Source organism: Sparus aurata, chromosome 4 (genome assembly GCF_900880675.1).
Source record: "Sparus aurata chromosome 4, fSpaAur1.1, whole genome shotgun sequence".
NCBI lineage: Eukaryota > Metazoa > Chordata > Actinopteri > Spariformes > Sparidae > Sparus > Sparus aurata.
In genome coordinates this window covers 34,701,101-34,713,284 of record NC_044190.1, presented here as the reverse complement: position 1 = coordinate 34,713,284, position 12,184 = coordinate 34,701,101, and the positions used below count along the sequence as shown (strand labels likewise).

Below are 12,184 nucleotides of genomic sequence, written 5' to 3'. Positions count from 1 at the left end.
GTGCGCTGGTCAGATTACTACACTCCACTCCACCAGGAGAGGTCCCACGAAGGGGGCAGGTCAAGGATTTGAGCTCTCGCTACACAAACCGACTCCGAGATTTGTCTATGGGGAGAGCCCAAGGAGGGGAATGAGTTGATGGCACCGGACTTTTACTGGAGCATCTGTCAGAAACATTTTACACGTTAAAGAGATGAGTATCTAGACAAGAAGTTCTCACAGGCACGGTCCTGGGGGAATCTGCACCATCAAGCGCAGCCAGACGGAGCAGATAATTCCTATTTTGCAATGCTAACCACACGGAGCCAAAAAACATTTAATGAGAATTCTTTAGAATGATATACCGATGTTTAAAAATGTCAATCATCATACCTTGAGGTGATTTCACCGCACGACTCTTACGGTTGAATTTTCAAGCTCAACCCTTCCGATTATTATTTGGCTGACAGTTTTTCTGCGTGCCCTGAAATAAAAGTCACTCACTGAGGAGGAAAACGAGTCTCAGGCAGAAAGGTTCTGGGTGGGTTCAGTGGTTAGGGAAAGTTTTTTTTTTTTCCCTAATGTGGGCACCAGTAAGGCAGAGACAACCTCCACGCCGGCACTGGGGACACAGCACCGCCCATGGAGAGCCAAACCCAAGCAGTTAAAACAGACCAGGCACAAAGAGAGACAGCGAGAAAAACACGAGACGAGAAGAAGAAAAAAACAAAATCATGTTCCATAATCAGAAACAAAACTTTCGCCCGCCACATGAAGGGCACTGCCAGTGTGCATCCATGTGTTCCTTGCTGCTGCACCAGTTAGCGCGGCAGCCACAAAATGGGGCTTTAAAGACAATGGCAGCACAGCAGCAATTAGCCTTATCCCTGGGTGTGGCTACGGTCTGAAGACACTCATCTGTCCACGACCGCAGAAGAGTGTAATGAATGACATGACATTGCTGTGACACAATAAAATAAACAACATCTGGCTGAACTTGAGACAACTCCCTTCCCGTTTGTTGACCCCTTGACCTTTCATGTGTCTCAAAAGCTTTAATCAACAGAAACTGCGCATAACTTGCAATCACTCATAACTGTTTTAATGTTAGGATTGACACATTTACTTTGGTTGGATTTTTAGCGTGCTTGGGGCAGTGGCTCATTGGCTGTCTAACTGACAACACAAACTCTGTTCAAGCAAGCCTCAAAAAGTGATCAATTCTGCATAAACACATTCCTGACTCTCAAAATTTGGTGATGCATTATGATCGATGCATCACTTGGTCATTTTCAGAAAGCTCTTTACATAACCCACCAGGGTACTGAGAGGTTACCTCTTGCAACACTAGAGGCAATCACAGGGCAAAAGGTAGAGAAGAAGTCGCACGGAACTCCAAGTGATCCGAGCAGAAAGGAGAAATGTCACCCACAGGACAAGCATTACCTTGTCATGCCTCGGTTACTGACAATTGAGCGGGATGGTCACAGTGGTCGCTGCAGCCTAAGATTGAACCTGTGTTCTTCCAGATACCCAACAATCTCTCTAACCACCGGGCCATGCTAACACCCCAAACAACATGGTTTTCAGCTCAGAGAGGTGTACGCTTGACAAGCTGCATTACTCACTTTGGAACATCGCCCATCAAACTCTAGACCTCATGCCAAGACCTTTGAGTCAACGAGGTCTGACCTGAGCATTTCTCTGACACATGTCGGGGAAATAGCAGGACTCGCACTGGTTAGTCATTTGGCCGGTTTCATCCTGATTGTGCGCGATCTGTTTTCAGCGTAGCACATGAGAATGTGGGAAATGGAAGCCGGTGGGGAGATAATCTGGTCACCTGATCCAGGCCCGGTGAAGGCGATGACAGCCGTGCTGTGCCACCGTGTGTCATACGATGAGGGGGCCAAACGGCAGGTGACTGACTCACCCCCTCTTAAATGGACGGATGACCATGCAACCAGGAAGACGTGGGAGGAAAAGGAGGAGGCGCGGGGTGGAGAGAGGAAGAAGAGATGGGGATAGGTAGACGGGGTTAAGGAGATGGAGCGATGGCGTTCATTTGATACCCTATTTTATGTGATTCTTGAAAAAAAAAGCGGGTCTGCTGTAAGGTGGTGAGGGAGGGAGGGAGGGAGGGAGGGAGGACCGGAAAGAAGAAGTACTCTGTTTCACACTGTAGTGGGTTAGAAGGCTCTCTGCTGGTACTCCAGCGACACTGTGTGAAGCCAGCAGGTATGGAAACACTGTCTAATACATCCATGTGTTAGTGCGATCGAGGATGCTCATGAGCACGGCGTGTGCGAGCTTGTATGTGTGTGTTTAACGGCTTAATCAATTACCTAACCACTTGCCAAAGAGGAAACAGGATTTGCTCAACATGCCTCCCACCTTTCAGAAGAGGAGTCTACACAAATAGCTTACGCACACAGCTCAAACAAAGAACAAAGCATCTCCCCCTCCTTTTGTTTAAAGGAGACTTCTGGTGCATTGTATCAATAGCCAGAGTTCTCTGTGGAAACAAAGCCAGATGACAGTCATCAGTGTGAAGGAGAGGGGGGCAACCACACAAACACATCTATATTAATATCTTGTATTACTACAGTCACACTAGATAATTGCCCAAAATAGATAAAGGGCCAGGCAGCATGCTAACACCCTCATAAATGCAGATGTTATGCGGATGATTTAATCACGGGTCTAACAGATGTTTTTAGGCTGCCCTCTTTCATTAAAAGCCTGCCACAGCAGATACAGGAATCAAAGATTATTCTAGGAATTAGGATATGAAAAGCATGTTAGCTCAATTAAGAAAATTAAATTGTGTACATTAGACGAGAGTTCAACCAGCAGCGAGCATTTTTTTTTTTTTTTTTTCCAGCAAGGCCGGGGCGTAATAAAATCAAAGAATCACGGCTTAATTGAAATGCACTTAAAAAGGATCACGCTGACAAATGCGATTGCATTGAGGCGCTAATGTGCACACCTCCTCCCAGTCCTCTTTAAATCCAATGAAATTGAAATATGCTGAGCTTCTGACCGCTTCCTGATACAATCAGCAGGCCAGCAGCGCAGCACATTCAAAGAGGAAGAACAAGACGATGAAAAAAAAAACCAGCGAGTGGGTAATCAATTTAGAACAAACACATCAGGACGGCACCGCTCTCGCTGCTTCCCTTTTCTCACACGCACACACACACACACACACACACACACACACACACACACACACACACACAAGACCTCTTAAAGATCAAAACAAATGAAAGGTGAAGTGTGGATAACAAGCGTCATGGTCTTATCGGTTCTGTCCTACCGGGGAGACCGTTCACTTCTTTGAGCTCACACTAGCACGAGTTTGACGCCTGAAGATGATGGACCACTTTGCAAAAAGGCTTAATTAACATTCATTACACATGCACACACCCACAAGAAGTTGTTCCTACACACAATCATGTATGCAAACACATGCTGGCATACGCATAAGCTCCTGTATGTCTCCATATATCTCATCTCGATTTCATGAATCAGAGGGCAGGACTGCCAACAATCTCAATGGGAGGTTATCTACTGCCATCAGACGCACATATTCAGATCCTCCTGACAAACAGCACTGGGAAGTATGTTTTCAGTACTCTGGCCCCGAAAAAGACTAGTCAGTGATGAACATTTAATAACAAGGTATGCTTGTAGATTTGTGGCTCTCGGCTTGGCCTGCAAATACTGCACGGATTAAACCAAGTGTCTAAACACAGTAAAATATTAATATCTGAAGTTAAAAAAAGAGCAGATCGTATTATTTTCTGCTCTCCAAGGCTCCATCTGGCAGCCTACTTTCCTTAGCACTAAACAGAATATATTAGGCTGAATCATAGTGGGTTTGAGGAGGAAGAAAAAATTACCATCGTGCAAGTTGAAAATCATGTATATGAAAACACACAGCTCTCTCCCTTAACAATTTTATTTTATTTAGTAGTAGTTGATGAGAACATTGTACTTGAATTGCAAACACTAAATAGCTACACCCTTTTTTGAGCTTACACTACTTTTCACAAACAAGCTCTCCCCTCTACATATATATGTACGCAAAACAAAAATAGAAAGGTACACAGTTGGACTGCTGATATGGAAACAAAAAAGTAATGTGTTTGCTATTTTCCGTGCCATTAGTGTGTTTGCTGCTGAGCAGAGCAGTACTCTCCAAGGTAATTCTCTGGAGGAGCCACTAGGGGAGCTTCCAACCCCCTTTTCAGCAAACTTGAGCACACAGGGTATGCAAACACAGAGCGCGCACGCACACGCACGCACGCACGCACACACACACAGTGGTAGAGACTAAAAGAGAAACAAAGAGAGAAGGAGAACGGCTGTGATTTACTCAACAGAGGAGAACACTGCAACACAAATTGCCCTATTTACAAAAAAAGTCATGCAATTTTATTATTATTGTGGCTTTCATCCTTTAATTATTCAGCCACCTGCACGCACTTCTCGCCGCTGACGCCGCTGTGCGATACGGCGAACAATCCAGCATGCTATTGTAGTACAGCCGGGTATAGCGATGGGAATACTCTGCGCCCCAAAGTACAGAACACACCTCCATTATGCATTACACATCTAAGATATTTAAGCTCTTTGTAAGAGTTAAGTCTTGGAGCCATGCCGTGTCATTCTGCGGGGGATGATAGGGAGCTTTAGTCATGTCTGTATTAGCGGGATGACTTCCAAAGCCTCTGGGATGGCGTGTTACAACCACTAGCTCCAGTCAGTCCCTGCGTTGATACTCAACTCTGCCTGGCCCTAAGCACCAGATCAGAACCCCAAATAGGCCTTGCATTAAAGGGGATAAGCCTTACCACAGGGACTGACTATTCACCAAATAAGATCAAATGAATCGCTGTAGGTTTATTGTGAGTCAAAATAAATAGAAAACGCAGTGGTTCAACAGTCCAGCGCGGGGATGGAGCCAAGGAGCAAAGCTCTGATTTCTGTTTTTGTGCATGCGGACAAAAGGCTGTATGAGATTATTGTGCTTTACAAAAAGTCTTAGGGAGGGGAAGTGAGACTTGAGACCTGTGAACATCAACTGACATGAATTCCAGGACACGTGTCCTCTTCAGAAGTGGGAAAGGCAGTCTTTTCCTTTCTTGGAGCAGGAGAACATGGTTCTTATTCTAAGATAAATACCGCCCATCTGTCTGGTACTGTATGGTGGTGGGGTGTGTGTGCCAACATCGGAGCCCTTCAAGAGACACTTAGGTCTGTGTGTATATTTTCGCAGTCTGATTGAAGTAAAACACAGCCTTTAATGTGTCATTTCAAGTGAACACCGTGCCCAAATGAAAACACACACACCTACAAGCCCCACTTAATTGAAGGCTACAGGTTTTCGCATAGCAGACAGGTTTTTCTTTTTTTTTTTTTTTCTGCCTTTTTTTTTTTTTTTTTTTTTCCAAGGGGAGAAGAGAGCACTTTTTGAAATCAATATTCTCAACTTGTTTTCCTGCAAATTAAAGCTGCCATTCTCAGGCTGGTGTCACCAGGGACCAGCACTGAGAGACAGAGACGGATAAGAACTGCAGCAGTAAAGTTTTATATTTCAAGCAAAAAAGATCGAAACGTAATCCTGCATTATCTCAAAATGAGAGAGACAGAGAGAGAGAGAGAGAGAGAGAGAGAGAGGGATGGGAAAACATATACACCAAAAGGGAGCCCAGATGCTATTTCTGTGTTCTGACAGAATAGGGAAGAATATTCAAAAAGCAGAGAAGAATAAAAATATCATGACATGATCATAATTTCAAATCTTCCTCATGCATTTTGCTTTGAGATATAACATAATAAAAGTGTCTGTTACAATAACTTGGTGTTGACATACTTTCCAATCTGTGGGAGAAGAATTTCATTGGTACAAGTTTTTCTGCCTCATCTTCCATCTCAATAACATGCAATTGCCTGCAGTTAGTCTACATAACATGCAATTTACACACAAGACTGCACTCTTCTCGTTGTCTGCTCCGGTAGACCAGGACTGTATTTTGCCATAAAAACAGATACTGTTCAGGAAGCTTTGTAGTGCCTAAGAACCTCAATTAGGTTCATCAATATTTGATGCGACGACTCTGATAAGGTCTGTCCCCCCCCCAACCCCCCCCCCCCCTTCAGTGCCCCTGTGCTGGCATGATGTCTTTAATTGATGGCCCAAAGCACTGGAGACAGACAAGACTTTGTTTTCTCCGTAATGGATGGCTCTGTCCCTAACACAATATTGAGACTGACTATTTTGCAAGCATGGCTGCCGCACTTCTGGCCTGATGTGAGAGTGGAAAAGCGGGGGGGGGGGGGGGGGGGGGGGGGGGGAGGGTGGATAGGTGGGTGGGTGGTTTGGGGGGTGTTGACAGTACGGGAGGAAAATGGAGGAGTCATGTGATGGGCATTGTAGCCCCACTACATCCCCCAACATGATGTGCATACAGTGTGTCAGTATGTACTGGCACTCTGAAGGACAACAAACCGCAGGACCTCCATCGCACTGCAAACCGACCGCCTCTCCTCCACATCCAACTCTTACAGCAGAAAAACTTGTGAGGCGTTGCAGGCGGAAGCATCCACATTGGGACAAGCTCTTTAAAACTATCTTGCACATACGGCAGGGCTGTCGAGATAAAACAGACACGAGGGGAAAACATGAAAGACAGTCCTCACCCTCCCTGCCTCCCCCCCCCCGATCTCCTCCTTCCTCTGGCGTGTGTGTTACTTTCACCTTGGCATGCGGCATTCGCCTCTTCCGTCCTCGCCTGTGCTCCTCTTCCAGGACCCGTGAGCTGTCCTGGGAGGTGCCTTTATCAAGGGATTTCTCTTCATTGACTTCCTGGGCAAATTGATTTTAATAGCCAACACTTGGGGCCTTTTCTCACGGTCTCCTCTTTCAGCAGCGGCAGTCTCCGTCACGCCCTGCCATATTTCTCCACTCAGGACGTCTGGGCTATTTTCCAGGGCTATTGGAATAAGAACTGACGAATCCCTTTCAAGGTCCCAAGGAGATAATCTCCTGTCATTTCTGATTTGCATAACATTATTTAAAATTTAATGTAATGGCATTAAGCTATAGAAGACCCTCCCTTTTCTGTGAGCCCACATCTGTTTGCAGTGTGTGTGTGTGTGTGCGTGCCTTGTGCATTTGTGTATGTGTATATGCAGACCCACAACACTGTGGGGGCTCATCTCTGATGGGGTAACAGGAAGCCCCCTGCCTCCCTCTGCACTATCTCTCTTTCTTCCTATCTTCCCACAGCGACCCCCACCTTCCAATCCGTCCCCGCTAACACAGAATACGACCGCACAGCACAGAGATAATCAACAGATAGCTCAAAGCAGATGAAAGAGGTATCAGATCTATCCACATTCAAACACACACACAAAGAGACACACACGCGGCGCAGCTAACAAAGCAGTGTGTTCCAGGGTACAGGGCCAAGGCATAGCCCTGAGGACCGAGGGCCGGATACCATTCCATTTGTCGGATCCGTACGTGTCCTACTTAGAAGGCTGCAATGGGACTCAATTAGGCTGGAACCAAGACGAGCTGATAAATTAATTTATTAATGAATACAATGGAATGGAGAATGGAGGGGATGAGCTTGCTCATTTGTTCGGGGCTGGCTAGGCCAAACAGCTCCACTACAATACCGGGCTTTGATGGGGAAGGAGATGGGTCAAACAGGGATTATGCAATGGAGACTTTAACAGTTGGTGGGTTTGTGAGAAGGAAAAACTTTGAAAACAGCACTGTATCATAAAAAAATAATATCAAAGCGGAAAAGAAAAAAAAAAAAACCCATAAAGACAAAACCACACACACCTCCAAAAATGTATGCTGGTAAATATGTGCAACTGCATTACTGATACATGCACATACAAACGTGCAAAAAAGAATCATAGTACTACGCAGCAGACAGACAAGAGCATAACACACAGACACTCGTAGACACACCATCTCTATTCTCTGTGGTAGAGCATCTTCCACACATTAAAAATAAATTCATTCAGAGTCAATTTGGGGAATGTTTGGCGATGCAGGGCAGGAATACCATCTGAGCTCTGGGAATTGTAGATTGCTCCCCCTCTCCCCAAGGCATTCTCTTTGTCTATCTATTTGGTGTGATTAAAAATACAATGATGAATGCATATTTCTTCCAGATGAATAACTTGAAGGGGTTGGCAGCAGATGAATCAGGGAGCAGTGTGTTGGTAGAGAGACTAGCCAGGTCAGACCGTTTCACAGTCAGATCCACTGTAAGCTGGACTTCCTCAGTACGGAGGGGAAAACAGAGGAGGTCATCTGGACAACAGTCGACCACAAAGGGCTGGAGCTGGTTATATTCACATTAAAGCTGGAGGCAAGATTTTTATGGGAAAATACGACATCAAATCAGCCTGAAAATGGAACTGCAAAGGGAAACAGAACTACCATTCCACCGTCCGAGAGAGTGAAATTCACCCTGTATGTCCAGATTAGTCAAGAAGGGTCACTAATAATATACTGTCCCCTCAAAAGTGATAAATTGAACGTCTGGACCTAAATACAAAACAGTTTCTGATTGGTCTGATTAATTCCAAAGTAAGACATTTAGACAAAGCTGCACAAACGCCTGAAATGAAATGCACCAAATCCACATCATCACCAATGAAAAAAAAGTTTGCTAGCCTGTGTATTTCATTGCCTTCACATTCAGAAAATGTTTTGGACTGTAAAAAAAAAAACACCAACAACAAAAAAAAAACTGACGGATACATCTTGCTACCATTTGGGGCCGCCAGTGTATGGAGTGTAAGCTTTGCTTCACTTAAAAATGTAAAATGTGGGAAACAATTGCGATATGTTACAACACTCAGGAGCACACCACAACAACTGTGAAACAGATGAATGTATGCACACCAGTCCTAACACACCATACGACCATACAGTCAACTGTGCACCAAACATATGAAACGTAAGCCTCCCCAATGGCTCGGGACGGTCTGGGCTTGAAGGCGAGCGTTTGAGGCTCATATTCCCAGTAGAGATCACTCCTGGCAGGGCTACTGAGTGGCCCCCTCCCTCCCAATGCCCCCTACAAACCAGTGAGAGAGGAAGGCCCTCCTCTCCTTACATGTCAACTTCAGAGAGCATGCCTCTTGCTGCCTCAAAGCTTTGATACCAAAATAGTCCAGGAAGCCTCTGTCTTAAAAATGCCCCAGCAGACCTTGATTCCGGGGATAGAGGGAGGGAAAAGAAAGAAAGAGGCTGGAAAAAGAGAAAACACAGGAGAACTGGAGCATTACTAGGAAAGAAAGAAAGAAAGAAAGAAAGAAAGAAAGAAAATGTATGGGTTTCGTACGATTGTTCAACATTGCAAAAGGCTCAGGCAATATGGTTCAATCTTGACCAGCAAATAAATCTTTACATTACAAGAGTTCACACAGCTTTGGCGCCGGGGCCAAGGGGTGAAGAAAGAAGGTGTGAAAGGCTCTTACGGGTGAGCAAACACTGCGCCGCTCTGAGGCCCCATGGCCTCTAGGTCTTTCAGAGCATCTAGGATGAAGTGCATTTATATAAATAAAACATATACAATGTTATTCAGCATCTGAGTAAAAATAACGCTTCAATAATAGAATTTTTGGGGCGTTTAGAGAGTGGAAGAAATTGAATACTGGAGAGGAGAGGGTCTGTATTTAATAATGTGAACATGAAATGAGAGTGCAGAATACAGAAGATAGACAAAAAGACACCATGAGGGCTTGGGGGGGTTGAAACATCCACATTCAAGTCTGTGGAAAGACTGTTGGTACTGATGATGTTTATGTCTCCAGGCCTCACTGTCTTTATTTCAAGTCATCAGAAAGCGGAAAACGGAGTGTTACTTGCTGTCACATATTTACAGGTTTCCTGTAAAAACAGTCAGGTCTGGAAAGAGCGATCAGCATGTCGACTGACATTTATAGTAGCCAAAGTAATTATTGCGTAATGTGAATTATGCCCCTTGCCATGCACTTACATGTCAAATTGGCTGACTCTGAGTAAGTAAGAGTACAGTAAACACAGCCAATCAAGGCTTTCCAATCATGGCCGCACATGGCAAAGTCGACAGCGGCCAATTTGCAGGCGGGGAATATAGTATCCTGGTTCGGCACTAGGCAACCCGGGGCCTAAACGTTAGTCATCTAATGGGACCGCTGATGTTAGCTGCACGACCAAACAAGTATGTAGTAACTGTCTAACAGCAGCTAAACTCCATACACCACCGCGGTACTGGATTCCCTGTCATCAAACTGGCTGCAGTAGGTCTCAGAGGCTGTTTTTCGGTCCTGACATCAGCCAGAAAGCAACATTTCTGGCAACTGAGGCCCTTCTGTTTTATGTATTTATATCCATATTGTTCTGTCACAGATGGCTGGCATTTGCCATGCTACTTCTTAAGCCACGTCAAACCAATTTTCTTCTTGTTCTTTTTTTGACTGAGAAGTTTTATGAGGTATGAGTCACTGTTATTGTGCATGTTGGAAAAAAAAATAAAAATAAAAGTGTTAAATGAGAGCAATGAGTTTGTCTCCATTCTTACATGAAGATACAACACTGCATAACATACCTAAAAGAGGAGATTTAGTTTCAACTTCACCTATGCTATGCTACTGCTATTTGAGCACACAACCATCTAATCTTTGTGAGTAAGGTAGGCCTGACTCCTGCAACTATTGTGGGGTTGTGCAAGCTATTCGCTAGGCTGGCGTAACTGACTTGGTTTACAGTTCGCTTGCCAAGTGAGCAAGTAGGCCATGTCGCTGCACTTGCTCATTCTGCAGACAGGCCGATCGGTTCGTTCAGTCCCGACCTCACCTGCTTACTCAACATATAGGTCCGGGTTACCTTGTTCACTCAGCAATGCCTAGCACTAGTCAGATGAAAGCACTTGCACCTGTCAAACAAACTGCTGGAACTGTGATAAATTAATGATCAAATAGCTGACTGAGAAGTTCAGTGGCACTAGTGAGTCCCTTGTAAGCACCAAAGCCAAAGAACTAAAGATAGAGGGGAGAGGAAGAGGGTGAGAGAGGCAGAAATGAGGAAAAAACAGAGGGAGGAGAGGGAGAATAACAGCGCAGCAGCGTGGCAAATATGAAGATGAGGGAGGAAAGAAAAATAGAAAAAGAGACTGACATCAAAACATCTTCAGTGGTGTATGTGTGCATGTGAAGAGTAGCATGTGCCTTCAAAGCAAGGAAAGCGATGGGAGCATGAAACTCAGGCTGCTACAGTGCCCTCTAGATTGTGCCGCACACACAACGCAGCGGCGGCACACGCTGACCATATTAGTTAGTACGCCTTTAAAAGTTTTTACGGACACTCAAACTGGCTTGAACAAACTTCTGAAAGCCGCCTACCAGCCTAAAAACATTGGCCCCGTGGCTGTATTAGTTTGTGACAATGTTCCTACATTGCAGTAAACACATACACTTTGATAGAACAGCAGTTTTATTACAGACATACAAGAAAATATTAACAAATCAAAAGGCTTCATCCAAACACAGTCGTTATTCATTATTCATCTGCTGTACTTTTGCGGGGCTTTACACAAGCATATTGTCGTTCTCTGTCTGTGTGTGATCGAATATGCTTCGGGGGGGGATGAGAGATTGCTTATGGCTTCTGAGGAAAAAGGGAGAAGATGTCAAAAAAGGGTTTTTGTAAACAACGTATGATTGTGGGTTTTTGGTAGTTGAAAGAGGAAGTCACAGCGAGTGAGTGGATACTCTGTTCTTCTCGGCACATTTCCATCCCTATTATGTCGTCCAGGCATTGTGACAGAGCGCTGCAGCTCATCTCATATGCAGTTATCCAGCTAACTACGAGCCTTCCCCCTGCTGCTCCACCGGCCTTTGATAAGAACAGAGGGAAATTAAAATCATGAACCTGAATTATGAATCCAATGACAAGATAGCCTCTGAAGGCTCTTTCGCAGCACCGTCTCTCTTGGCCGTTTCTCCTCCTCTCTCTCTCCTTTTCTGGCGTCCTCTTACTTTTATTTCTCTTTCAATCCCAGTGTTGTTCTCTTTCACTTTTTCCTTTTTCCTCAACCCCTCCCCTCCCCCTCCCCTCCTTCTCTCCTGGTTACAGAGGATTCAGCTGCTAACATATTCCATAAGAGCAAGCGAGAGAGGCTGA

The 12,184-nt window shown here is 44.9% G+C and overlaps 1 long non-coding RNA gene across 2 annotated transcripts in view; it reads right to left on the bottom strand.

Moving 5' to 3' along the window:
* The window catches only part of LOC115580846 (uncharacterized), a 153,000-nt gene that overhangs the window by 72,334 nt on the left and 68,482 nt on the right, over positions 1 to 12,184 (bottom strand). The window contains exon 4 of one of the 2 annotated variants that reach the window (XR_003983941.1): positions 11,540 to 11,896. The exons of the other annotated variant lie outside the window; for it this stretch is intronic. This is a non-coding gene — a long non-coding RNA (uncharacterized LOC115580846). Of the gene's footprint in view, positions 1 to 11,539; positions 11,897 to 12,184 lie in introns of those variants that run through there. 2 annotated transcript variants of the gene reach the window in all.